At 36.1% G+C, this 27,829-nt stretch overlaps 1 protein-coding gene and 1 pseudogene across 7 annotated transcripts in view; one reads left to right on the top strand and one right to left on the bottom strand.

Annotated features, from left to right (window-relative positions):
• Positions 1–27,829, bottom strand: part of Map4k3 (mitogen-activated protein kinase kinase kinase kinase 3) — a 174,017-nt gene that overhangs the window by 135,289 nt on the left and 10,899 nt on the right. The window lies entirely within an intron of this gene.
• On the top strand, positions 14,149–14,529 carry LOC100716656 (non-histone chromosomal protein HMG-14-like; annotated as a pseudogene).

The following is a 27,829-nucleotide window of genomic DNA, read 5'->3' as shown; positions in this document are numbered from 1 at the left end:
AGAGCTGTTACAAAGTTCAAAAATGATACGGAGCTGGGTGTGGTGTGGTGGTGCACACCTGTAAATGCAGCTAGAGAGGCTGACACAGGAGGACTGCCATGAATCTGAGGCCAGCCTGGGGTACAGTGAGTTCCAGCCCAGCCTGAATTACAGATAGAGATCTTACCTCAAAACAAACAAACAAAACAATAACATAAAATACAGAATTCACTATGTAGAGTACATGTATACTTAAGCATTTAAATACCAGAAAAATGGAGAAAACAGTGACAACAAGAGTGTTTTATGAAACAGCCAAATACTCCAGAGTTCCCTCAGGAAAAGAAGACAAAGTACATTACATTTTTCTGAACCTCTATGAATAAATACCTTTTAACATTAAAGATAATATGGCTTACCTTTAAGACCTAAATTTTTAACACAGCAGGGCAAATATTTTCACTAAGTAATTTTAGGAAAAACTCTAGTCCTGAAACATCATCTCTTCTCACTTCTAAGAGACCAAATACACCTTTTTACTATTTAAGATAAACAGATTTCTATTTCTCAATACAAAAGATTAGGATGACTCTTTAATGCTAATCATTCTGCTGCCTCGCAAGTAGAAGTCCTGAGTTTGATTCCAGCACCAAAATTCATAAATAAATTAAAAAATATTTTGATGCAAAGTATTATTCATTTACCATATAAACCTGCCATAAACATTTAAATTAGTGGAACCTTGCTATCTGTATAAAGAAAAAAACCCACAAGAATGTTCTATACTTGAGGAAGCTTCTGTTAGATGCATTATAAATATATTCCAAAAACAAATACATTATCTGATTAAACTGTAACATATACCTGTAAGTGTTTCAATTTCACTCACTTTTAACATACTATATGCCTATTTTCACCAAGTAAAACCTCAAAATTTCAAGTTAAAAACACAAAGAAATGCTGTGTAATGGGTGATATACTGTGTCAACTTTTAGAAGTCTAGACGCTTAAGGAAGTAACGCAGCAGGTCTACATCCTAGAACTCTAGGATTTATTCACTGTGTAAAGCTGACAAGTTCAGAGGTTTAACTAAGTGACTCAGCAGAGGGCCAGGGTCTCACTTTGTAAACATCCCCAGCCTGCTGAAGAGAGGAGCACCCCAATGAGATGAGGACTATACCCAGGTAGCCTGTACACATTATAAGGGAGGAAAAGAGGCTTGCTCTCCCCACTTTTGCTCTTGCTGCTTTTACTGCTTCTGCCACCCTGATGTGTTGCCCCGGTCCCATGCCATCCTACCTTGGTGCTAGATGATTATAGACTGAAACTTCCACAAACTGAGAGCTAAATAAACCTTTCCCTCCTTAACTTTGGGTGTTGGATACTTTGCTCCAGCAACCAGAGAAAAGTTAGACATTCCTTTTTAGTTTGCTAGAGTTCATCACAGTATATACCTGTAGCAGAAAGAAAAAAGTTTAATGTGTTAAATTCTCTCAACTAAGACTTTGGCAGTAATTATCATCACCATAGTCATTACTACTTTCCAATGTGCTTTAAAACAAAGTATTAAAAATCACAGACCGCAAGCTAAAAGAATTCAGTGTGATGTAACTTATAAACTAATATTTAGACATGAATGACATTAACATGTTATAAAACACATGTACATAAAAGATATAAAAGATCTCATTTCCAAAAGCATTAAAATAAAATACTTGTACATTTTTACTTAACCAGAACTTTTAAAGTATGTACAAAAATGAAAAGTAAACTTGCATAAAAGAATGTTATCATTATATTCTTGGAAAGATAGACCAAACATCAGGCAGGTCTCAGTTCTTCTAAGGGCATTATAATTGACACAATCCCTTCCAAAAAGTACTTTTCTTCCTCAAAGAACTAAACAGACTGATTCTAAAAGTCTTATTTAAAAATAAGCAAAAATTGCCAGGAAAATTCTGAAAAACAAAAAAGAAAATGGCTCTTTGTAGATATTAAACTATATAAAGTTTCAAAACTTAAAAATGTGGAAGCAGTAAATGAGTAGACAGATCATCAAGAACTCCACAAACAAACCCATATAATGAATTTATAGAAAAAGAGAAAATCAATTTTAAAAATGGACAGAGCACATGAAAAAGGTAACAGACTGGCTCTTAAACTTGATAAGGTCTTGAACGTTACTCAGAAAAACTGAAACGCAAATCATGAAAAATTGGTGGTGGGGGAACACACCTGGATAGCATTTCTTATCAAACTGTGAAAACCTGATCAAAGTCCAACCACTCTTGTCAAATTGTGAATAATGATACTCTAAACACCCTCATATATTGCTAGCAGAAATGTAAAATGTACAACTCATATGATGAGAATAAAATAACACCTGTCAAAATTACACATGCATTACTCTTTCACTTAGCAAACAATTTCTAGGAATCTGAACAGTCAAGACACCTACATAAATATGAAGTAACATACGTGCAAGGTTATTCACTATAAAATTATCTATCACAGCAAGACTGAACACGTTCCAGAGCCTGGCAACAGGGGTCTGGCTGAATAAAGTCAGATGTTTACTTACAACTGAACACTAGAAAGTAGAAAAAGATAAAGATCTTTCTTAAGTGACACAGGGCATAAATTTTTTTTTTAAAAGTCAAGTTATAGAATAGTGTACAATATGTTGTCTTTTGGAATAAAAGGAGGAAGAAATAAAAGTACATATTGGAATTTGTTTTTTTTCATGAAGAAGTCTTAAAAGAATAAACAGAAATTAGTTTTAAACATAGCTACAGACAGAGGGCTAAATATAAGAAGTAAATGGGGAGGAAGGAAACAAAATTTCCTAGGGGATACATTTTTGTTTTTATATTTTTTTGAAGGAAAAAAGGTAAAACAAATCTCATAACAAAATAGTAAGAGAATAGCAGTAGTTAATACGTTACATGTTTTCTTTAATGTAGCTGCTCAGAATACAAGATATGGACATAAAAATTTCTCCAACTGGTATTAGTACAAATTTGCCTTTTTAATGAACTAAGAGACACTAACAGTACAACTGGATGCATTGTTTCCCTTTTCCCTACTGTCCTTCCTCCTTTTACCCACCCTGATTTTTGAACCATGTGGTATATTTCCTTAAAATTAATAAATTAACAATTAAACAAGCAAGGATTAAAAGAAACCAATAGCTTGGTTAATATTTGGCAAAAAATACTGGACCATAGCATAAACCTTTCCAGAATATTAAAAAGAATAACTAAAATTGTTAAAATAATTATGTGAAGGCCAGTGATATAGCTCAGTGGCACAGTGCCTGCCTGGCAAGCATGAGGCCCTGAGTTCAATTTCCAGTACAAAAAAGTAGACTTATGTGAATCAAAATCACAAGTGCAATTATATTTGTCAATAATGCTTATATTAAACCAGCAACCCATTAAAAGCCACATTGCTCACTTTGGTCAAGATACTATATCTCACTAAGAATCAACAAGGAAAGTAACCACTTGTGATAGTAAATACTTTTGACAATGTAGATAAAGCTCTTAAAATAGTACAATAATGCAGGTCAGGCTAGGATTAAGCAAACACTAGCAATATTAAGGAAGTAAACACCAGCACTGAATCCAATCAAAGAATTAAAGCATAAAAGGAAAAGCAATTTCGGATGCCTATCACCTTATCTTCTCTCTAATAGAACAAAAAACATAGGAACCACTTTGCTTCCATTTTTAGGTTCACTGAGAGCTTAGTTTTGGCCAAGGAGAGAAAAGACTACATTTAGCACCTAACACAACTGAGTACCACTCATTTTTTACTCTAGAAACCTAATTAAATGATAGGTAATTCTAGAAAAGGCTGCTCTAGCTGCCTAACAGCAAGATCAGACAATCCCAGAAATCACTTCTACAGAATCAAAATCTAAGTAACAGTCATAGCACCCAAAGAAATCTAAGTAGACACTGCGCCAAAAGTTAAAGGAGATCCTGTTAGAGCATACATTTCACAAGAAACTGTTCTAAGTAGGATTTTGTTCTTGTATCAACAATCTAGGTAAGTAATTAATACTTATCCAGGGTTTAATGTGATTTCTTTAAAAATGTGTCTTATATTTCTGCAAATACTTAAATACATGCTTACAAAAAGAAAAAAGTTGATTTTAAAAATAAGAACCCAATCCTGTAGCAACATAAGCAGACACAATTTACCCTGACTTCTTTTATAAGCTGAAGATCTATAACCAACTGGATAATATCACTGACCTTGTGTACCTCAAATTTATCTATCTCAAAACCCCTTATTCCTGAGCTGTAAGACCTCTAGCTTCATACCTGCTTCTCTTTATTCTTCCATTCACAGAATTAATAATGTCTCCTGAATCTTTATACTTCTGTTTCTAAAGTCCTAATGCCCCAGAGTTCAGGTCACTATAATTTCTTTTCAGATACTGCTACAGTCCCAGTTTGGATGTGATATTCCTTGCATCAAGGGTTTCACTTTTGTTAGCATAAGTTGCTGATAGTATCTCCCTTAAGAGTTTTTATATATCTGCTGTACTGGTAAGTGTATCTATCCTCTTTTGTTCCTAATGATTAAGTAATAAATAATATTTATGTCATTTTATTGCTTGGATGATTATTATGGCTTGTGTCTAGATGTCTCCCCAAAGCCTTATGTGGTCATAGGTGGGACTTTTCAGAGGCAACTGGATTTAGAATGTGTAATGCTAGGATTATGTGCCTGACGTTAGGTTAAGGGTGTGTAATTACTAAATTAGTCTGTTGATTGGTTTCCTATAGTTCCGGGTGTGGCTAAGGGAAGGCTCATCCTGGGTGTGCATGCTGCCCGCCCTAAGGGTACAGCCTGGAGGAGGGCTGCTGTCATCTCTTGCTGCTTGCTACTTCACTGCTCTGCTGCCTTCTGCCTGCTGTACTGTGTCTCCTGTGCCATGGCACCTTGCCTTGGAGTCAGCCATAATGGACTAAAACCTCCACAAACTGTGCGCGACAATAAACCCCTAACTTTGAGTATTGGCAACAAGAAAAAAGTAAATCTTTCCAGAGCCATACCTTCTTTTGTACTTTTTAAACATTCAGCTTTACGTTTTATTGTTCCTTTATTTCTTTCATATTCTCACCCATCTGCCTCCAATTCACTAATTTATATTCCTCTGTTATTTATATTTCTAATGCTTTGAATTTACTGTTCTTTTTATAATGTTTAATCTTTTTTCTACCAATGATTTTACAACTCTAAACAATGTCCATAAGTCCTCCTTTATTTATGTCCCTAGATTCGATAATTTCTCACCACAAAAATGTTCCTTGGGGCTGGGGATTTAGCTCAGCGGCATAAGCGCCTGCCTTGAAAACAGGCAGTCGTGAGTTCAATCCCCAGTACTGATAAAAGGAAAAAGATTTAAAAAAAAAAAATGTTCCTTTCTAGTGAATAACATAGTGGTATTATGGTTAGTGCCACTTAGTTTGGTACCTGGCTAGAATAGCAGCAAGGAGTTTTACCCTTCCACATAAAGAAACACAAAAAATGAATAAAATGTATTAAACAATAGTCTTTGGACACGGAACACTGGGTAGTACAGAATAGTGACTCCAGAAAATAGTAAAACAAAATCCTACAGAGGTGTACGAATGTCCTAACGTGTGGTTTGGAAATACTTTCCAGGCATTGTGAAAAGCAGGGAAACACAGATAAAGGCTGATGGTCTTAAACTGAAGACATGAAACTAGGATTATGAGAAAACCAAGGCAGTTTGAATTTGCAGGACTGAGCACTACTAGAGAAAAGGAGAGCAGAGCTATATACATAGAAAATTTCAGAAGGCCCATCTGCATCCTATGATTTCATCTCCACAGTGACCCCCACAAGTCTAAACAGAACCACCAAGGAGAGAACAATTCTAAAAGGTCATTAGAGCTGAGAATAGTTCATGTTCCCATGAGCCAGTGTGGGAAGCCATAATGTAAGAGATAGGATACTCACAAGAACACTGTCTTCATATTGAGAAAAATTAGCCTTGAACTGCTCTGTTTCAATCTAAGCTTCAACACAATTTTCGAAATGATCTGTTTTCAAAGTTATTTCAATGCACCAGAGAACAAAACTCAAGAATACTAGTAGGAGCTGAGTATGGTGGCACACACTATAATCCTAGCACTCTGGCAAGCTAAAGCAGGAGGATCACATGCTGGAGACCCAACCTGGGATATTTAGCAACTTAGTGAGACCCTATGTCAAAAGATAAATTTTATTTTTTTATTTTTTTTTTACATTGGATGGGAAATAGCTTATGGTTCAATACATCTGAAGATTCAAAATCGTAACAAGCACATTTTCTTACAACAATGAAATTACAGAGATTCAATAACAGACGTGAGGAAAACCTTCAAATATTTGGAAAGGAAATAATACGCTTCTAAGCCAATAGGTTAAGAGAGAAATTAGTAAGAGGATAAGGAAGCACTTTAAAATGATGGAAATATGTGCTAAAAAAACACATAGAAATTTAGGGAAAATGGAAAAAGAAATTGATAATTTCAGTTTCTATCTTAAGAAAATGAATTAGAACAAATAGCAAATGAAGTCCCACATGACCAGAAGTCAGTAAGGTTGGAGTGAAAATCAGCGGAGCAACACAAAAGAAAAATATATGAAACCACAATGATAGGTCTTTGAGAAAATTAATAAAGTGAAAGCTTTGTTACTCTAGGAAAATAAACCCCTAGCTAGACTGACAGGAGAGAGAGAGAGAGGCAGACAGACAGACAGAAATTTACCAATTTTGAGAAAGAAAGATGTGACAGTACTACAGGTCTACAGATATGAAAAGGATGACAGAATATTATAAATAAATAATTTTATGCCACTAAATTTCACCTTTGTTGAAATGAATAAATTCCTTAAAAGACATGAACTAACAAAGCTCAGTGAAAAAGAAAATAACTAACTCTAAAAGAAACTCACTTACAGTTTCAAAATATCCTACTAAGAAGCCTCCAGGCCCAGACAGCTTCCCTGATGAATTCTACAAACATTAAAGGAACAAATATCAATTCTATATAGATTCTTTAAGAAAACTTAAAAGAATATTTCTCAGCTGAAGCCAACATTATTCTGGTAACAAAACAAAAGTATTCACAAGAAAACCACAGAAAAATATCCTGCATGAATGTAGAGGAGGAAAGTTTGAAATTTTTAGCAAATCAAATACTTCAGAAGGATAATATAACCACATGGTTAATACGAATACAAGAATGCAAGGCTGACTTATTATTCAAAAAAAATCAATCCATGTAGTTCACCATACTAACTTAGTAAAAACAAACAAAAGAACAATCATCTCCACAAAGAAAATTAAAAATTTCAACATCTACTCCTCACACAAATTCTCCACAAACTGTGAATAAAAGAGAACTTCCTTAATCTAATAAACAGCACCTGCAAGTTCTTCAACTCACATCCAGAGGAAAATATGAGAATCTAAATAGTTTCCCCCAAGACCAAGAACAAGTGAAGAATGTCTGCTCTTACCACTTCTGTTTAAGGTTACTCTACTTAGTGAAATAAGACAAAATAAATAAATAAATAAAAATCATACCTTCTTGGGAAGGAAAAAATAAACTGTTTTTTCTAGTAGACAACATCATTGGTACCCATGATAAGTATTTTCCTGTAAGAATTCTGTCAGCAGTAAGTATTTTAGGATTTGTGGGATACGTATGTCTCTGTCACTTCCATTACACATCTTCTAAAATGGTTATAATACAAATACCTGAAAGTTCTGAAAAGAATGTAAAGAAACAAATATACTGCTTGGAAGAATACAAAATCGTACAAATACTTTGGAAACAGTTTTGGCAGTTTCTAAAAAAAAAAAAAAAAAAAAACTAAACATATACCTAACCAAATGCTTCAGGCTCCTCTTAAGTATCTACTCAAGGACATAAAAAAAAAAAAAAAGATTTGCCTGTCAATCTTCATAAAAGGATGACTCATAATAGCCTAAATGTCAAAATAACAGAAATAATTTTACACTAATGCTTTGTGCTTTGTTTTGGATAAATGTCTCGCAAAGGCTCACATGCTAAGGACTTTGGCCCTAGCCAATGTGACTCTTGGAATGTAGTGGAACCCTCTGAGGCTGGGCCTAGTGGGAGGAAGTTAGGTTACTGTAGCATGCCTTGGAAGGGGGTGCTGGGTCTGAGCCCTCCTATGTCTTTCATTATCTAACTACCACGAGATGAGCAGCTCCCTCCTCCATGTGCTCTATCTATGATGTGCTGACTCACCACAGGCTCAAAAGCAACAGGGCAACCAACCATGGACTGAAATCTCCAAAACTATGCCAAAATAAACCTTCAGACATTGATTATTTTAGGTATTTGCTACAAGTAACAAAAGTTAATACAACTAGTGAATAAATAAGCAAAATGTAGGGTATCCACAAAGTTGACTGCTACTCATCCATCAAAAAATTGAAATACTGATACCTGCAACAGATGATGTGCAAAACTTCATGCTATGTGAAAACCAACCACAAAAGACTATAGTACTTTTTTATGATTCTATTTATATGAAATTTTTAGTGAACACAAAACTAGAAGGAAATAACAAATCAGTGATTGTCAGGGGCTGAGAATAGAAATTTAGCTCAAATTTTGAGGCCATGGAAAAAAAATTGTTTTTGTCTTTTTGAGGCAAGGTTTTTCTATGGAGTTCATGTTGGCCTTAAACTCATTTTGAGGCTTATACATGCCTAGAACTTCTAACAGTTTATGAGAATTGACTGTACTATGCATGATGAAATGAATAGCTACTTTGAAGAAAAAGAGACACTATGGTATTCTTTGCTGATTTCCTATCATCATGCTGTGAAATCCAGTAATGCTTTTATTCTTTGTTTAGAGTGGTTTTAGTCTGGTCTGTATTATTTAATTTCAACATACATGAAGGTATGGGCAGCTATTTTAAAGACAATGACAAACACTACAGTAAAATTGTTGATTTTCCTATTGTCTGGTTTTGAAGGCCTGCAATGCCTTCATTATTCTGTTTTATACTATTTTGTTTTATATGAATTCATTGTATGTGAAGATACAGAAAACTATTTTGAAGACAACGAGACATTATGGTAGCCACTGTTGATCTCCTGTTGTCTTGTTTTGAAATCTATGTCACATTGTTTTCTTTTAATCTGCTTTGTTCTGTTTTGTTTTACCCTCTTTAAAATAAAACAAATAAATAAAAATAAATGAATAAATAAAATAAAATGTAGTCCTGGTTGGCCTTGAACTCACAGTAATCCTGCCTTGGCCTCTGGGGTGCTAGGATTATAAGCATGCACCACCATACTGGGCTACAGCCTTTCAAACTAGGATGTAGGGATAAATGATTACATAATAATACAAGTTTATTTAAAAGTCAGGCTGTAATATTTATGGTTCATAAATTATATCTCAACAAAGCTAAAAAATAAAACATTCCCAGAACAAATCCCAAGAGATAATCTTAGTGACTTTGAAAGTATTTCCTAGTGAGTTTAGAAAATATTTTCTAAATATAACACAAAAATTATGAATAAGAATTATAAATGAAAACAAACTGTTATAATCCTATAATTAAATACTATGCTATAATAAGAAAGGACTTATGCTATACTCAACAACATGGATAAATCTCACAATTAAGATAAAGCCCAGCACAAGAACACATGTCTATAGTCCTAGCATTTGGGAACATGGAGGGATAAGATTCACAAGTTTGAGCCTATCTCGATCTTTTAGCAAATTAGTGAGACTTTGTCTCAAAGTGAAAAAAATAAAAATGAGTTAGGATGGAGCTTTGTGCCAAAGCCATGAGTTCAAACCCCTATAATGAAATGGGAGAAAAAAAGATGGAAAAAACCCACCAGACCAAAGAATACTCTACATGTAATTCCATTTATTTAAAATTCTAGAAAATGCAAACTAAATTGTGAAAAAGATTAGTGACTGCCTGGGGACCACAAAGGGTCAAAAAGAGGTATTACATAGGGATTTAAGAAAGCATTGAGAATTATGGATATATTTATTACTTTGTGCTGACAGTTTCCATAGATATATAATTATGTCAAAACTTAGCAAATCATACAGTTTAAATATGTGAGCTTATTGTATCTCAATTGTATCTCTGAGTTTTGCTTGTTTTGTGGTACAACAGTTAAACTCAGTGCCTTTGCACTGTGCTACACACCACATCCTTTGCCCTATTTTATTTTTTTCTTTTGAGATCAGATCTCATTGAATTATCCAGGCTAGGCTCAAACCTCCTGCGCCACCACACCTGGCTAAACCATTGTTTTAAAAAGCAAAAATATAAGCTAGACCCAAAGCTCAGGGCTTAAATCTCAATCTTCACGTTTTAGGAGTAATGGGAGCAGGTAGTAAGGCTGAATAATGAAACAGTTCACACCAAATAGCCACACCACTATGTTCTAAGCCCCAGCCCAACTCCACTCCTGTGGCCAGTGGCCAAAATGGGGGGGGGGGGCAGGCCTCAAGAGGATAAGGTCAAAAGATCAGGGAATTAAGTATTATAAGAACTAACGAGTAATAAAATCCAAAATGTGTAAATTTTGTTGTAAAAAAGAGAGGGGAAAAAAAGATCTCTAAAGGATACAACAGCAAGAGTGTTTAGGGGTGTTAAATAGCTGACCATATTAATGTTTTTGGTTGGATCATTGAACACAACTGTTTGCAGTCTCACTGTTTGAATGTCCACTTTGTATGCTTTGATACTGTGATTTGAGCAACTATCTCTAAGATGATAATATGTAATCTATTAACTGGTGATTTCTTACTGTTTTTTGTTTTGTTTTGTTTTGTTTTTTTGTAGTTCTGTATTACTTGTACCCTTACACCGCTTTGTTTTGTCTTGTGTTTTTCTCTTTTTCCTTTTAAATAAAATTAAAAAAAAAAAAGTATTATGTGAATTCACCAGCAAGACATACAGACTGTTTGTATTTGCATCGTTTTTAATGGAACTAGGGGATAATCTATTTTAAAAATGTAAGCCAGTTTGTCTCTAATTTTTTAATCTGACAAGGTTCCCAGCAGGCAGAGAAGCCTAACACAAGAAGACTATAAACATGCCTAGTTTGAGCAACTTAAGAAAACTCTCAAAATAAAAAATAAAAAGACTTGGGATGAAGCTCCGTGCAAACAAAGGTCCTGAGTTTGAGCTCTAGTACTGCAAAAACAAGTGCTCAGGTAAGTAAATAAAAAGGACTAGAGATACAGCTCAAAGGCAGAGCGCTCCTGGGTTCAATTCTTAGTATCACAAAAATAAATAAAATACAACTATGTGAGGGAGATTTCCATTGTAACTTTTTTGGCATCCTCGGATAGAATACACACATACAAACATACACATTCATACCATATCATAGAACTTAAACACCACTAAAATAACTCTACATAGTGTATACTTTTATGTTCATCCTGTTAAAGCAATAAACTTCTTGAGGTGGGTGTGGTGGCTCACAGTTGTAATACCAGCACTTGGGAGGCTGAGGCAGGAGGATCCCTGAGTTTAAGGCCAGCCTGGGCTACAAAATTAGTTCAAGGCAGCCTGAACTGTGAAACCCATCTTAAAAAGGGATGTTGGGGGGAGCTATGTACTTCAGGATTCACATATCTATGCATTTGCTGTTTTATTTTGTTTGTTTGTTTGTTTTAGAGAAGATCCTGCTGTGTAATCCAAGCTGATTTTGAACTTGCTCTGCAGCCCAGGCTGGCCTCACTTCCTGCCTCAGGCTTCCAAGTACTAGGATTACAGGCATGCACTACCATAAACAGCCTGTTATTTTTATTTTCATATCCAGGACACAGAGTAAGTGCTCATACATAGCAAGTATTCAAAATATATACAATCCATTGAATTTGCTTAATTTTCAAAATGTGTACACGCTTAAGTAAACAGAATTAAAAGTTTGAAAATAGTTACTGGTATTGGGTGAAAATATGTAAGGGAGTCAAAGATACTACTGCTAAATTACTGTAAAACTCCACTGGAAGCCAGATTCAGCACACTTAGCCACTCTGACTTTCTTCAAAAAATTTTGGTATGTAGAGTACAGAAAGTAAAAGGAAAACATTATAAGCAGACACAGACAAAAAAATCCAGATTCGACATGCAATCTCTGTTTATGTTATACACTGTATAGATACTTATTTATCTAGCGCTATAATAAAGACATACTTCTAATTCACAGGCATTAAGACAGCATAGTTGAAGGAAGAAAAATACCTGAAGAAGATCAACAGTGCTCAGGTGGATAGCTTCTAAGTGTTGATTCCAACAAAGGACTTAAAAACAGCAGAGAAATATTTGTTACAAAAGTTATTTTGAAAAAGCTCTCACAAACCTGAAATGAAAAAATAGTATGCTTATGCTCAACATTTGTTTTCTGAATATTCTCTAAGTTTTCTGGATTCTTCAGAGGAAAAATTTCAGCTAATCTGTTTTTACTATTTTTTTTTTCTTTTTTTCCAATCAACTTCAGAAAGAAGTTTTTACTATTTACACACAGATCTGAGTAGGAACACAGTAATTTAAAACGTCTTTCTTTCTTTCCTTGGTTGAGGAATACTGGCAACGGAACCTAGAGCCACACATGTGCTAGGCAAGCACTCTACCACGGAGCAATATCCCAGCCCGGGGAACATGATAATTCAGAATGGTGGAAGGGACTATGAATCTGTCATTTTAACAGGATGGCTGACTTCCAGTTCAGGAAGAGGCCACCTCCTCAATTAAGTAAATGTTGCAATTGAGCTCTAGACAGACTGGCAGGACATATCACAAATAGAATCACCAATCAGAGTTACCTGCAGGAATGCAGACCAAATTTCACAGTTGTAAAAATGTAAGAGTAATGTAACCATAACAAAGCAACTGGTAATATTGCAAAGATCTCAGAATTCTTTGTAAAGCTTTGTATCTATACAAATACTGATTCTCTGTTCACAAGTTACATTAACAAACTAATAAAGAGCTGAGGATCTTATTACATGATTTTGGAAAAAAATGCTTAAGTGTGTGAAGGAAACAAAATTTGTCTTCAAGAGACAAACATTAAAATTACTTACAATGAAAATGATAAAGGATTATTTTTTAAAAGATACTTGAGTGATTGAAGATCAAAGCTAATACTTTTAGTAATATAACGTATAAAAACATTTTTCAGCTTTTGGAATGCTTTCTCACTAAACTGCATAGATTAGCCATTTTAAATACATCAAAAACCATGTGGTATACTGACAAACATATATACATATATAGGTAACACAGTTAATGCTTTGAAGTTATAGAAATGCTTTTCTGTTATTTTCATTCAAATGCAACATGTTCACACCATACAATCTGTACAGGCATTACACAGAAATACTAAAATATGTTTGAAAGAACAAAAGACGCTGTTACTTAAAGTTGCACAGAAATGGACAGAGTCCAACATCCTCTTAAATACTGGACAGCAGTAATTAATGATTTTTAAAAGGATGATAAACTCCATAAAATTCTACTCCTTAATTCTGAGTGGATTTTCACTTAGGAAATGACCATCTACTTCACACAAATGTTTCCCTGGCCTCTGTTTGAATCAAAGCTGTTATTTGAGATCCAACTTAAAAGGAGAACAGAGAGGTCAGTAAGTTCAACTTCATTTCTGACACAAATACACATGTTTCTTTTACTTAAACTATACTATAAAGCTGCGGGATACCAAATTGAGTGTACCAACTTACATTCCCTCTAAAGAGTGATTCTATTTTATGGTATGAGGATGAGGAAAGAGAATGCTACGCGGTTGCAGTGTCTTGTCTGGTTATTAAATATTTATTGGGAGCGAATTACATATCAGGTATGGTGATAGGTGCAGGAACACAAAGCTATTGTTTATGTTTATGCTTATTATTGTCTTTGTTAAACAGTAAAACCATAATATTGAAATTCTGAAAATCCAATCCTCTGAGTAACCACTGGAGACTGACGGAAAAGTAGACTGAACTGCTGAATCGTTATTTGATGAGCATTTCTATCATTCACTCAGCTCCAGATATGTCAAGCATCTTCACCAGCATAGGAATCTCTCAAAATTGAAAAAACAGCAGTTCATTAAGGAAGTAGCAGCGGACAACTGCTCTGCCAGGATGTCCTGCCTTGGCCCTCAGCTTCTGCACACATCACCAACATGTCCATGCAGAAGGTCAGCTTGGCCAAAGGGGCAGCACAGGAGGAGCCCAGGAGGAGATGGGCGAGGCTGGCTAAATCTGCTTCTGCAAAAGCGGAATGAAGCCAAAAAAGGTAGCGGGAAACGATAAATCTTCAGACAAAAAAATGCAAGCCAAAGCGAAAGGGAGAGCAAAGGGAGAACAAGCCGAAGTGGCTCATCAAGACACCTAGGAAGATTTATATACCTGCGGAAACGGAGAAATGAGAAGGGAGAGTGCAGCCTCTGCCGGAGCGGAAGAGAACAAAGCAGAGTCTGACTGACCACATAGGTGTCTGTTCAGTGGCCCCTGGCTCCCTTCCTGTACAGCCCAGAGGAATATTTTTATCAACTATTTTGTAAATGCAATTTTTTTAGTGGCTCTAGCAACATTTTTAAAAAGAAGGGACTCCCACCTCATCAGATTTTCAAAATATAAATGATTTTTTTTAGAGGTAAACTCATTCGCTGGTTGTTTATTTTTTGGCACAATCAGAAAGTAGTGGGATCCTGAGTTACGGCAGGCTTGGACTGTCCTGGGTGTCAGCTCAGCACCTCACAGGTGGGGGTTAGTTTTATATCCCAAGATACAAGCACACTAAATGGCAATCTGGAATCACAGTCATGCATTTAATGTGTCTTGGGTATTTTAAATGACTTGTTCCCATGTTTTTACTAGAATTGCTTCTTTAAAAAACTATTTTCTGATTGTTGCCCTCTCAGAATCGTGTGCACTTCGTAACATCTTTGGTCGTGGTAGTCCAGTTTGCCTAATTTTGTTAATGTGCTGTGAAAGACTGGAAATTTGAGCATGCAGTGTAGATGACATGAAATTGTGAATCAGTGAGACATAAGTAACACTTTATCAACGTTTGAAGATACTCGTACTTAATCTTGGTACTGAAAATCTGCCCCCAAATTTGAAGTCACTGGAAAGTCACTGGAATAACGGAAAAAGAAACAATACGTGGCTTGTTAAAATTTTGGTACATGTGTTAAGAGTTGTGTACAAAGTGAAATGCCTGTACTGATCCTTAATACAACCAATAAAATCTCAAATATGGAAGACAAAAAAAAAAAAGAATTAAAAAATCCCTGAGGGAAAGAACGACCATAATTATTAGCAGTGAAAAAGCCAGACTAAAGTCCTTGAACAAGAAGAAAATGACATGAGAATCCAACTTCCAACACAAAAACTTGGAGGACTTCAGCAAAAGATGAGAAAACTGTGACCCTGACGGTTAAGTTCCTGACTCCCCAGTAATTTACCTTGTTAAAGTAAGAAAGCAAGAGCAGAACCAGAGTTTCCTGAATGTGCCTTCATCATTATCCTCATGCTCTGCTGCTGAGAAACTCCAGTGCAGCCTGGAGGATGACTGACACACAGCGGTCACATACTGACTGGCATGAGCACCATCACACAGATAAAGCAAACAAACAACCAAAACTAAATCACAGCCTGTTACTACTACAAAGACTGGGATTAACCGTGAGACCCAACACAGCACAGCAACACAGTTGAAACGTAAATTCTAAGAACAAAGATTAAACAGAAAGTAAACACAAATAGAGTAAGTTTAAAAAAAAAAAAAAAAAAAAGCAAGATAGAAGTAGGCCCACTTTGTCATGGGCGGGCAAGTTTCCTAACAGGTGTCTTCTCAGAGCTACCTGCAGAGCTCCTGACACACAAGATATCCAGTTCCACTTCCAAAGTGTTGACTAGGAATCTCTTGAGGCAAGACCAACTTTGAATCACTGCCATTCAGAGGGCTTCGTCTCTTGCACCGTACAGGGAATGCACAACATTCTGCTATGTTCCCAAAGCGCATCATTCCTTTTCCATCACATCATTGTCTATGTCTTTACAGCAGACACAATTATTCCCAGATTCCTGCTACAGTTAGTTTCCCAGGTGACCCAAGAGAACAGCAGGTCAAGGATTATTTATCTGCTGAATGGTAAAATTATCATGATAAACTTCAAAGCATTATCATCGTTAAACATGATTTTGTTCCTCACTGTCTTCATACTTTACAATAAATTATGCACTCCTTTCTTTACAGAAAAAGCCAAGTCTGGAAAACAGAAACATACCCTCCAACATCTCCATCAAAAACTAGAAAAAATGAGAAACAACAAAAGGCAGCAATCCTCTCAGAGAAACACACTGCTCCTAACCTTAAAACAATGGCTTATTGCCAAATCCTTAGTGTACAGGAATTTTAGTTTATACTACAATCCACTGTACAGTGTTTGGAAGCCATTCTGAGGAAAATACACCATGAACAGAAATCCAGAAACACTCTAGCTTACCCTAATGATAGGCAATTTTTTTTAAAAGACTGTTTTATTCAGAAATGCTTCCATACGTTTTTAAGAAATTGCCCCCATATCCCCCCCTCACTGTCACCTGCTCCAAGATCTCTATTTCCTACCCTGTCTACTATTCTCAATTCTCTTAAGGTTATGTAACAATCTGATACTTTGAACCTCATAGGAAAACCAAGTATTATGTTAACTGCAATTCATATAAATGGCAATTCGTTTGTCTAAAATGAAACCCATCAAATTCAGTGACAATCCTAATGTCACCACGATTTTTGTATATTTTGGAGTGCTAAGAAGTTCAAGAGGCTATGAGTATTTCATGACCCACGTGCAACAATCCATAACTTGGTCATGGTTCACAGCAAGATTTTTTTTTCCTGTGGAGCAAGAGTCTAGACTGCAAAGTCCAAACTCCTGAAAATAGGCAGCTTCCTGAAACAGCAGGTAGATCTCAAAACACCAAATGTATGACATCTTCTTGAAAGTATGTAGTAGTTCAACTGGGTGAGATTTAGAATGACTTGTTTCCTTCAGACGTTCTACAACAACTCATGTAACTGTTTCTAAGAAATGGGGAATTTAACATATTCCATACCAAAGAAATGGGTATTCTCAGCACATGCAATACCTCTTCCCTTTACATCTACTGGTAGACAAGTAGTAAGTACCAAATAGTTTTAACTTCAATATAACATAGTTTAACCTTGTTTCTAGGGTTAGATGTTCTCAAAACAGAGTAGGAGCCAAAGAGCGACAGCCAGTAAAGAGAACACAGGAAAATGAGATTATGGTGAAAACAGGACAACTGTGCACAACATTTCATTGAGGACCAAAAAAAAAAGAATTACATTCTGGTAAATTCCTTCTTTCTTTTTCTTCTTTAAACAGTGCTTAGGATTGAGCCTAGGGCTTTGCACAAATAAGGCAAGCACTTTACCAATGAGCCATGCCGGTAGTCCCTAACCACTGGTTTTCAGTGTCTTTCCAATCCTCATGAGCTAATGATTTCAGGCAAAAATGGTCACTGTTGGTGTTCATCACCAACATTTTATAAAAATAATCTTAAATTGGTTATTCACAGAAGAGTAGATTCTATCATTACCTTGTCTTTGATTTTCAATATTCAAATATGAATCATGCCTCACTGAGTCATATGGTAAAGTACATGGTTTACAAATTTTATCTCAAAACTGTTAATAATCTTCAAAACAAAATAAAACAAAAATTAAAAGCCAAGCATGGTGGTACGTATCTATAATCCCAGCATTTGGAAGGGTGAGGCCGGAGGACTGCCTCAAGTTCAAGGCCAGAATGGGCTACATAAGTGAGTTCAAGGCCAGTCTGCACTATAAAAAACAAATCAAACTGTTAATAATATTAAACCAGATGCTGGGGCAAGCAGAGATGAGAGGTGCACAGTTTAAAAACCAACGCTACAAAATAATTTTTATAAAGCTGATCAATAAAACCAAACACTGTACTGAACACGTTCCCATAAAATAGGCTAGATAAGATGTTTCTGGCACATTAACAAAGAACTCTCTTCAATTAATTTGATTCTTGACTTGATCAGCAGCCAACAATACGCCTCTGCTAACTGCATTTCTGACCTACTCCTTTCCCCTCTGTGCAAGAGACATATGTGAAGAGGGTGAAAGCCACATGCTTCTACCAGAAGGAAAAAATAATCTTCTGACAATTCTCATGGAATGGTTTGGGGGAATAAAAAAAGTTGTCCATGTTTTTATTCTAGAACATTTCAAAAGAATAAACTACTCAGAAGCATAATCTCTTCAACCAGAAAAAGTAAACTTTCTTTTCCTTTAGTGAGTGGACTGCTCCATTTCTGAATGCGTGTTTTTTTTAAGAACATTTGGGTCTTTTTGAAGCACTGCTTCCTCTCTTATCTAGAAGCAATTTGGCGATTTTACCAATATAACTCATCACTTTCAAACTTCCTTCCTTGACAAAAATAATATTTTTAAAAAATGAGAATCAAAAAAATGTACCAATAAAATCAAATTTTAAAAATGAGAACCAACATCACAGGCACACAGCTTCAATCTTCAACAAACCCAGGTTTAGCAACCCAGTCCACTGTACGCCCTCTGGAGGCAGACTGGGTTCAGCTGCCAGTAATGCTGAACTCCAAAGCACTTCAGCTCTCTTAAGCTTCTCCGCTCTTACCTAAAACATAAGGGTAATTAAAGTCCACATCATAGCGTAGTTCAAGACTAAAATTGGTTGGTTTTTTTCTTTTCCTTTTTTTTTTTTTTTTTTTTTTTTTTTTTTTTTTTTTTGCTTTTTGAGACAAAGCCTTGCTATGCAAGTCAGGTTGGCTTTGAACTTACTATGTAGCCTCAAGCTCCCAGTCATCCTCCTGACTCAGTCTCCTGAGAGCCAGGATTACAGGTGTACACTACCACACCTAGTCTTAAAAATCAATTATATGTAAAAGTTCACAGAGCAATGCATAACATAGTAGTGTGTAATTACTATTTTCAAGAGCAAATAAACAGCTTAAACATATGAAAACAATTTGGTAAGACAAAGTTATGATAATTCCTACAAAGCTGTACAGATTCGTACTGAGAGTGAACAAATACACAAATTGTCAATGAGAACTAGGTTTTTTCCTACTGAAGGAGGCTACAGATAAGTAATAAAGGAAAGTAGAAGGAACCACAAGGTACTAGATTAGATAAAGACACTTTATTTTTCATTCATGCTTAGCTTAAAATGGATACAGAAATAATCACCGATGTATGTATGCATACATTTCTAAACTCCTTTACTGAGAGAGGGCCCACAAGCAACCGCACCTCAATAACAACTGGTATACCTAAATCCGGCTCTTGATTTCTAATGCCATTCTCAAAAAAAAAAAAAAAAAAAAAAAAAAAAAAAGACCCAGGTCCTGGAGAAATAGCTAGAGCAGAGAATTTATGAGTCTGAAACAGCAGTATCAGAAACAAATGTTAAGGTGGCATTAAGTGTTAAGACCTATCAAAGGGACAGGCAACTTGAAATTGGCTAAAAGGGATGGGCTACAGCTCAGTGGCAGAGTACGTGAATTGGTGTGTGAGGCCCCCAGTTCAAACCCCAACACAAATAAATAAGTAAATAGGGACGAAGATAGAAATTACAACAGAAAAATTCCCAGTAATTATGTCATTACTTCCTGCCTCAAAGAGGTGAAGCTTAACGCCCCATTCCAGATACAGGTCTGTGTTTAGTAACTCACTTGCTTTCAAATAGTATAAACATGGAAAGGTGGGGGAACAAAGTTTTACAGCATAGAAGGTTGATAAACACAACTACCAGATGATCAAGGTTAGGATCACTGTAATAAGTTCATTAAAACCATGGATACTGTCCTCTCCCAGAAATCTATGACTCAAGTCTAATTTTGAGGAAAACATCAAAGAAACCCAATGGGAGAACACTCCACAAAGTAACAGCAATCTCAAAACTGTCAAGGGTGTTGAAACAAAAAACAAAATTTCTAAAACTGTCATACACCTTAAAGTTTTACTTAAGGAAACATGCTGCCTAAATTCAATATGGTATCCTGGACAGGATCCTGGCACAGAAAAGAGAGATTAGGAAGAAATCAGGGAAATTAAGTAACTGTGGAGGTTAACAGCAATCAGCATTGGTCTTATAATTGTAACAAATGTACTTAACAAAAAGAAATACTGGGCTGAACTTTTTGTGAATCTAAAACAATTCTGGCTAGGATGGTTCAGGCACTAGGGGGCAGGGGACACAGGTGAACTTGACCAAACAGATTAAACAGAAAGCTATTTATTTTCCAAGAGAATTGATCTTATTTAAGAAGATAATTCCTGGGGCTAGGGTTGTAGTATAGAGATAGAGCATTTGCCAAGCATGTGTGGATTTGATCTGCAGCAAGGGGGGAAAATACAAGTAACGTTACTTAAAAAACTAGAGGTCTTTACTGCCATATAAAACAACATTAAGGTTACTGTCCAGACACTTTTCCTAATGTCCAACAAAATAAGTTGAATTCCATTTTTAAATTACTTTGCCTAAAATCTCATCTACCTTTTATGTCACTTCTTATAAAAGCAATGTATATTTTACAGAAATGTTCTCTAGGCTTTAATTCAAATATTACATCTTAAAATGACAGAAACAGCTAAAGAAACAACACAAAATAAAAACCTACTGTAAAAATAGTAACTCTGCCCAGTAATTAACAGAAACCTCCAATTTTGGTTTTTGAAAGGAGGGGGGAAAAGATGGTCAAACCTCATGTAACCACAGTTTACTGGAAGAAAAAAGTCAACATTCCAAATCAAAAACTGTTACACTGATTAGCAGAGTCTACTAGTGCAACTGGATAAATCTCATAAGCCATTAGAAGAAACAAACGCTCAAAAGAAAAGCATTCAAACAAGGACTATAAAATCAAAATGACTGTTAAAGCTCAATGACACTCAAGAAGTAAACAACTATGTGTGGTCTGTAAAAGGGTTTCTAGTCTGGGCTCAGTATGTGCGAAAGGTTTGTGACTGACACTTTGACTGCTGGGCGGAAGGGTGGCAGACCACTGGGTGGTGACGGGCAAAAACAGAAAAATATAGACAAGGGAAAGATGAGCAAAGTGTAATAAAGACAGGTCCCTTCTGGGCTCTCCACTACTCCGTACTTCAGTACTTTCTTCTGTCCACCCACTTCATTGCCTCCTAACACTGACACACAGGAAGGGAGGCATGAGCCCTTGTGCATACACACAGGGGATACTTCAAGTCACCTAGCCCTCTCAGGTTATGACAGAAATACAAGAATCCAAAGAAAGATTTATAGATGAGCACATGTATGTCCTTAAAGAAAACTCCGCTAACAGTTTGGGTCTTCCCCTACTATCCCTGTTGTGAGGGTCCTTCCTCACAAACTCTTCTATTCTTAACTGTTTCACCTACAAAGCAGTAACCTGTAATACCAACCCCAAAGACCCTAATTTCTACATAGAGGTATAGCTGTAGCGTCAGTCTTACATCATTCAATTGAACATCGCACTGCAATGGAAAAATTTAAACCATGAATCATAAATTCCTTACACAAGAGTGAGCAAGCAGGAAGTTAGATAAGCCCTTTTCTTCCTTTAAAAACTCAGTCAAAAGATGTCCTCCTCCCACCACTTGTTAGGGATCAAACTCAATGGCATTTTAACACTGAGCTACAGCCTCCATCCTTTTTAAGACAGGGTCTCATTAAATTGCCCAGGCTACACTCGGATTTGCGATCCTCTCCTCAGCCTCGAGTAGCTGGTTATTACAAGGATGTCTCTTTTCCGGACAGTCCTCCTAATGCTTGTTCCTGCACTCTTTCCTTCTCTACTCTACCTCCCATCTGGTCACTTTTCAGCTCTGCTCTTCTCACACTTGGCAAGGAGGGGGCACACGCTTTTCAACATGAAGATATCACAATCTGTCCAAAATCCAACTCTGCATCTTGCTTCTCTCAATTTTCACATCTCTGCCAACGTCATCTATGCCCAAAACTTCCCTTGTAATTAATCTATTTCACATCATTCTCACTTACTCTTGGACTGGTAACACCATCTTCAAGATAATCTGAAATTTTTGTCTAAAAGATTTGACTGTCAGCCAATACCACGTTCACCTGTTCCCACAGGACTTATTGACGGTCCCTGCCATCAGTAAGTAGCTCACTATCTACACTTCTGTTCAAATATCTTCAATGGTTCCTTTATTTCTATCATATTTAATTTACGCCCTGGAGACAGTTCCCATGGTATATCGTAGTCTGACTTACTTCTTTGCAGCACAACACAGTAACTACAAGGCAAAGACTCTGAAGTTAAGATTAAGTTCAAACCCTAATTTCATTACTTGCTAGCTGTATGACCGTAAGTCTCTTTGACAGCCTGAGATTTTGCATCTGCAAAATGGAAGTAATATTATCTATTACAAGGCTCTAAAGGGGACTGGAATAAGAATACCTCTAAAGTATTCACATAAAGCTATGGCTAGTATATAATAAATACTCTATTTGGACACAACTTGAAATCATATTCATAAGTGAAATAAATCAAACTCATATGTGTAAATACCGTATAGTCTCCCTAAGAAATGGTAAGAGTACAAAAGATACAAAAGACTCAATAAACACAGTAAAAGGACAAGAATCTGATTAAAGAGAAAGAATAATATCTCAGGGAAAATGAGGAAAAAGGAAGAATAATGAAAAAATCATATAAACAGTATAGCTAAGATGATTGTGCTATAAATTCTGTAAGTTCTTGGAACAAAAACATTCATAGGATTGGAACAATTGTGCACATTATTGTACGGTTATCTGAGGAACTCTTGAAGATCATTATGTAAAATAACAACCCTAAGGCCAGGGATTTAGCTCAGTGGCATACGTGTCTGCCTGGTAAGCACTAGGTCATGAGTTCAATCCCCGGTACCAAAAAAAAAAAAAAATAATAATAATAATCATAACAACCCTAGTTATGCTCATACCACCTTGTTTTGAAGGCCTATACTGTCACTGTTCTGGGCTCTTTGCTATTATTATGTCTTTCTCATTTCATGTTTTTCTAGGAATTTGTTTTGTTTTGTCTTGTCTTGGTTTTCACATCCTCCTACATAGAGTTAAAGAAAGAATAGGTATACATGTAGAGACTCATGCATGCATAGAACTTCTAAATAGTTTATGCAAGTTGATTATAATAATGCAGGATGAAATGGACAGCTACTTTCAAGAAAAAGACACACTAAGGTACTCAGTGCTAATTCTATAGCATTATGCTGTGAAATCTAGCAATACTATTATTCTTTGTTCAGAGTGATTTTAGTCTGTTTTGTTTTAATTTCAACATACATGAAGGTATGGACAGTTATTTTGAAGAGAATGAGAGACATTATGGCAGCCATTGTTGACTTCCCTATTGTCTGGTCTTAAAGACCTAAATTGCCTTCATCATCCTGTTCTGATCAGTTTATACTATTTTGTTTTGTATGAATTCACTGTATACTAAGATATAGACAACTATTTGGAAGAAAACAAAAGACAATGTGATAGGCAGTGAAGATCTCTGGTTGTCTTAACTTTGAAATCTGTGTTTCTTTACATTGTTTTTTATGATCTTTTTTTCTGTTTAATTTTTCCCTCTTTAAAATAAAATTTAAAAAAAGAAAAAGTTAAAAAAAATACTCTATGGCACCTGCTATCTGATGATTATTATTAATATCCAATTTCCTCCATTATTTGCCAATACAAATTATTTTATATAGTTTGACTTGTTCCTTGTATGTATTTACTTCCCATCTTCATTTTGCAATATTTATCTCATGTATGGTACACTCTTCCACTTTACTACTGAATTTAAATCACTCTTTTAAGGGTTAACTTTCATTCATTTCTTCTAATGAATGTTTCTTATTTGGTCATGGACTGTAATCATTTTCTGGCCTTCTAAACTTTTGCTGAAAACCACATAATTCAAAACATCACAAAATACTCCACATTACACAATGCTGTGATTTAATGATTTAGCGCTAGCCCCTAATCTAGCCTGCCTGAGAAAAGAATCACATCCTGTTCATCCTGTGCCAGTTCCAGTATAAGAGTAAAGACTAGTACTCACTAACTACTCCTGAAGAACTGACCAACATAAGAACAGGAACAATGTGGTGCTGCAGGAAGGCAGCAAAACCAAACTTGTGTCGCCACTCAAGTTTGAATATTGAGACGCTATCTCCAAAAAATAGAAGGTGGTTGAGGCTAAGGATCAGAAGTCAAGGAAAGCCTGGGAAGTGTCATCATTCCTTGTACTATCTCAGTGACTTGTCATCAGAATTTGTTGCCAACCACTGCAACTGTACATTTGTTGCCAACTCATAGCAGCAATTACATCCTCCTGCCTAGATTCAATGGTCTTCTCCTGGTCCTTATCAGCCCTTACCTCCCCTACTGCTATGCTGTATCTGACTTCAAACTTCGACCTCTTTATAAGTTAAAATTTTCTGTTTGGAAATACATACCTACAGGTGTCTCTGCAATAATCATGTAAAGACAGCTGGAGAAGACAGACATCTACAAGTCAGGGTAAAAGCCTTGAGAAGAAACCAATTCTATTATGACCTCAGTCCTGGACTTTGAGCCTCTAGAACTGTGGGGAACTAAATTTCTGTTGTATGAGCCATTCAGTGTGCATTATTTTGTCACCATCACTAGCACCTCATTTTAGGTAGTGCTAGGAAACTAATACAAGAGCCCAGTAACATATCCACACAAAACAGTCAACTGATCTTTCACAAAGGATCAGACATTATAATGGAAAGAACACAATCTTTTCAACAAATAGCACTGGAATAACTAGACATGTCTAGTAAACATGTCTCCCCTTTCCAAAAAAAATTATTCACAAACTTAACACCTTTCATAAAAAACTAATTCAAAATGGATTGTAGACTTTGGCATTATGTGTAGCAATGAGTTTTTAGCCACAACCCGAAAGACACAATGCATGAGAAAAATAACGGATAAAATGGACTTCATTAAATTAGGAACATCTGGTCTGTGACACATACTGTTAAGAAAATGAAAAAGCAAGCCACAAACAGGGAAAAGATACCTGCAAACTATCTGATAGAAGATATGTACCTCTGAAATATGAAGAATTCCTAACACTAACAAGAAAAAGATCTAATTTTTAAAAGAACCAAAGAGGCCAGGTGTGGTGGGACATGTTTGTGCGTCTAGTCGCTCAGAAGGCAGATCCAGGCGTGGTGGTGCACACCTGTAATTCCAGCATTCCGGAGCCTGAGGCAAGAGGACTGCCGTGGTTTGAGGCCAGCTTGGACAACACAGTGAGTTCAGGGCCTGCTGAATTACATATTAAGACCCTATGTACAAAAAAAGAAGAAGGCTGACCCAAGAGGATCAGAAGTCAAGGATAGCCGGGCAATTTAGTGAGATCCTGTCTCTTTAGAGATGTAGCTGAGCGGTAAAGCACGGGCCTAAAGGTGAGGGAAGCCCCTATGATCCCCAGGATGGGTGGAGATAGGCGACTCTGGACTCCTTACCAAAGAGTGTTATAGAGATGACAAGCATTCGAAAAGATGTCCAAACATCTGATTTTGCTGGGGATCTGTAGATTAAAACAACAAGTACTACTATACACCTATTAGAATGGCTAAACTCAAAGACACTAACACCACCCAATACTGATGAGATGTTGTGCAACAGGAATTCTCATTCATTACTAGTGGCAGTGCAAAGTGATACCACAGACAGTTTGGCATTTTTTACAAAGCTTAAAAGAGTCTTACCATACAGTCCAGCAATCATACTCCTTGGCATTTACCAAGTGGGTTGTGTGTGTGTGTGTGTGTGTGTGTTGTTGCTGTTGTTCTGAAGACTGAACTTAAGGACTCTGTAGTGAGCTACAGTTTCAGGCTTTTTTTAGGAGGACAGGGTTTTGCTAAATTGCTATACTGCCCAGACTGGCCTTGTGCAAGTTCTCTCCCCTTACCCTACCACAACAATGAGATTACAGTGTGTGTCACATCACACCCCATTGCACATGGATTTTTTATCTAGCTTTGTTGACAATTGCCAAAACTTAGAAGCAAGCAAGATATCCTTTAAGAAGTAAATAAATAAACTGGTACAACCATACAATGAACTATTATTGAACAATAAAGAGAAATGAGCTACAAGCCATAAAAAGAAACACGAACAAACCTTAGATGCATATGGATAAGTGAAAGAAGCCAGTTTAAAAGGCTACATATTGCATGATTTCAACTATGGGATACTGGATAAAACTATAGAGATCGTTTTAAAAAATTAGTGATTACCAAGAAACTGGGTAGGAAGAGAAAGAAAGGCAAAGTGAGTAAATGTTAACATAAGGGTTTTTTAGGACAGTGTAATTATCCTACTATGGTATGGTATGGTAGTGGTATAAAAACCCACAGACCTACAGAGTGATCCACATTGTAAACCACTGTAATATTGATGCATCAAGACTAATTCACCAATTTTACTAATAACAATGTATCAAAATTAGCTCATCTATCTTAACAAATACATCACATTCATGCAAGGTGAAAAATGGAAGAGCAGAGTTGAGGTTTCTACCTGAGGGAAGTAGGGAACAGGTTTAAGGATAAAGGGGAGAATGGGAGAAAGCAGAAACCAGTCTGCAGTCCATGTGTTTGTTTAAGGTTTTAAATCATCTGGGCACAGGTGAACAGAGCTTAGCTCCACTTATAATGGTCTATTGAAACAGAGTCCCTTAAATAATTTTTTTAGGAACCTGAAAAGCACTATGCCTTCAGTAAAATGAAAACCAGTTCTAAAAGGCTACTCAGAATAGGGGGACAACACACAAAAATTTAATCCTAGTTGGGTATTGAATGGGGAAGGCAAAAAAAGTCATTGAAGAAAAAAGGTCACTGGCCAGGCATGGTGGCGCATGTCTGTAATGCTAGCACTTAGGAGGCTGAGGCAGAAGGACTGCTGCAAGTTCAAGTCCAGCCAGGGCTACAAAGTGAGTTCAAGGCCAGCCTGAACTGCATAGTGAGACCCTGTCTCAAAAGACAAAGAAAAAATCCCTTCAAAACCAGCCTGGCATGGTAGCACACGACTGTAATCTCAGCAATAGAAGGCTGAGACACAAGGATTGCCATGAGTTTGAGGCCAGCACACAGTGAGTTCAAGGTCAGCTAGACCATATCGCAAAACAGTAACAACAAAGAATTCAAAATCAAAGACCTGCAATTTGTCTAGGACTCAAGTCTGCATATGCATTAAGGTATGAGAAATTCCAAACTAATAAATTAACATAAAAAATTAGTTTTAAAACAAGAAAGTTACTGGAGGAAGTAAAAGCAAAATTGCTGTGGAAAGAAACACACACATTCCCCTAATTTAAGCCACAAAGAGGAGAAAAACTAGATGAATTCAAAATGAAAATAAAAATACATCATGAGTCGACACATACAACAAAACTAAAAAATTGCAAGATTAAAACCTCTAAAATTTAAAATTTTAGCATCACTGTGTTTTCAGAATGACTGTGTTAAGTATGCTGAAAGTTAGTTACAAAAGTCAAAACTAACAAGAACCTATGCCAAAATGAATGCACAGACCTGAAAAATAACAAAGAGATTCTAGAAATAGAATTAATAAACACAAAAAAGCAACAGAATTTGCTATTTAATGAACTATATTCCTCCAAAATCCATT

Source organism: Cavia porcellus, unplaced genomic scaffold (genome assembly GCF_034190915.1).
Source record: "Cavia porcellus strain 051 isolate PalLab524CR breed Dunkin Hartley unplaced genomic scaffold, mCavPor4.1 scaffold_1, whole genome shotgun sequence".
NCBI lineage: Eukaryota > Metazoa > Chordata > Mammalia > Rodentia > Caviidae > Cavia > Cavia porcellus.
Note: the sequence above shows the minus strand (reverse complement) of the source record. Positions and strands in the feature narration are given on the sequence as shown.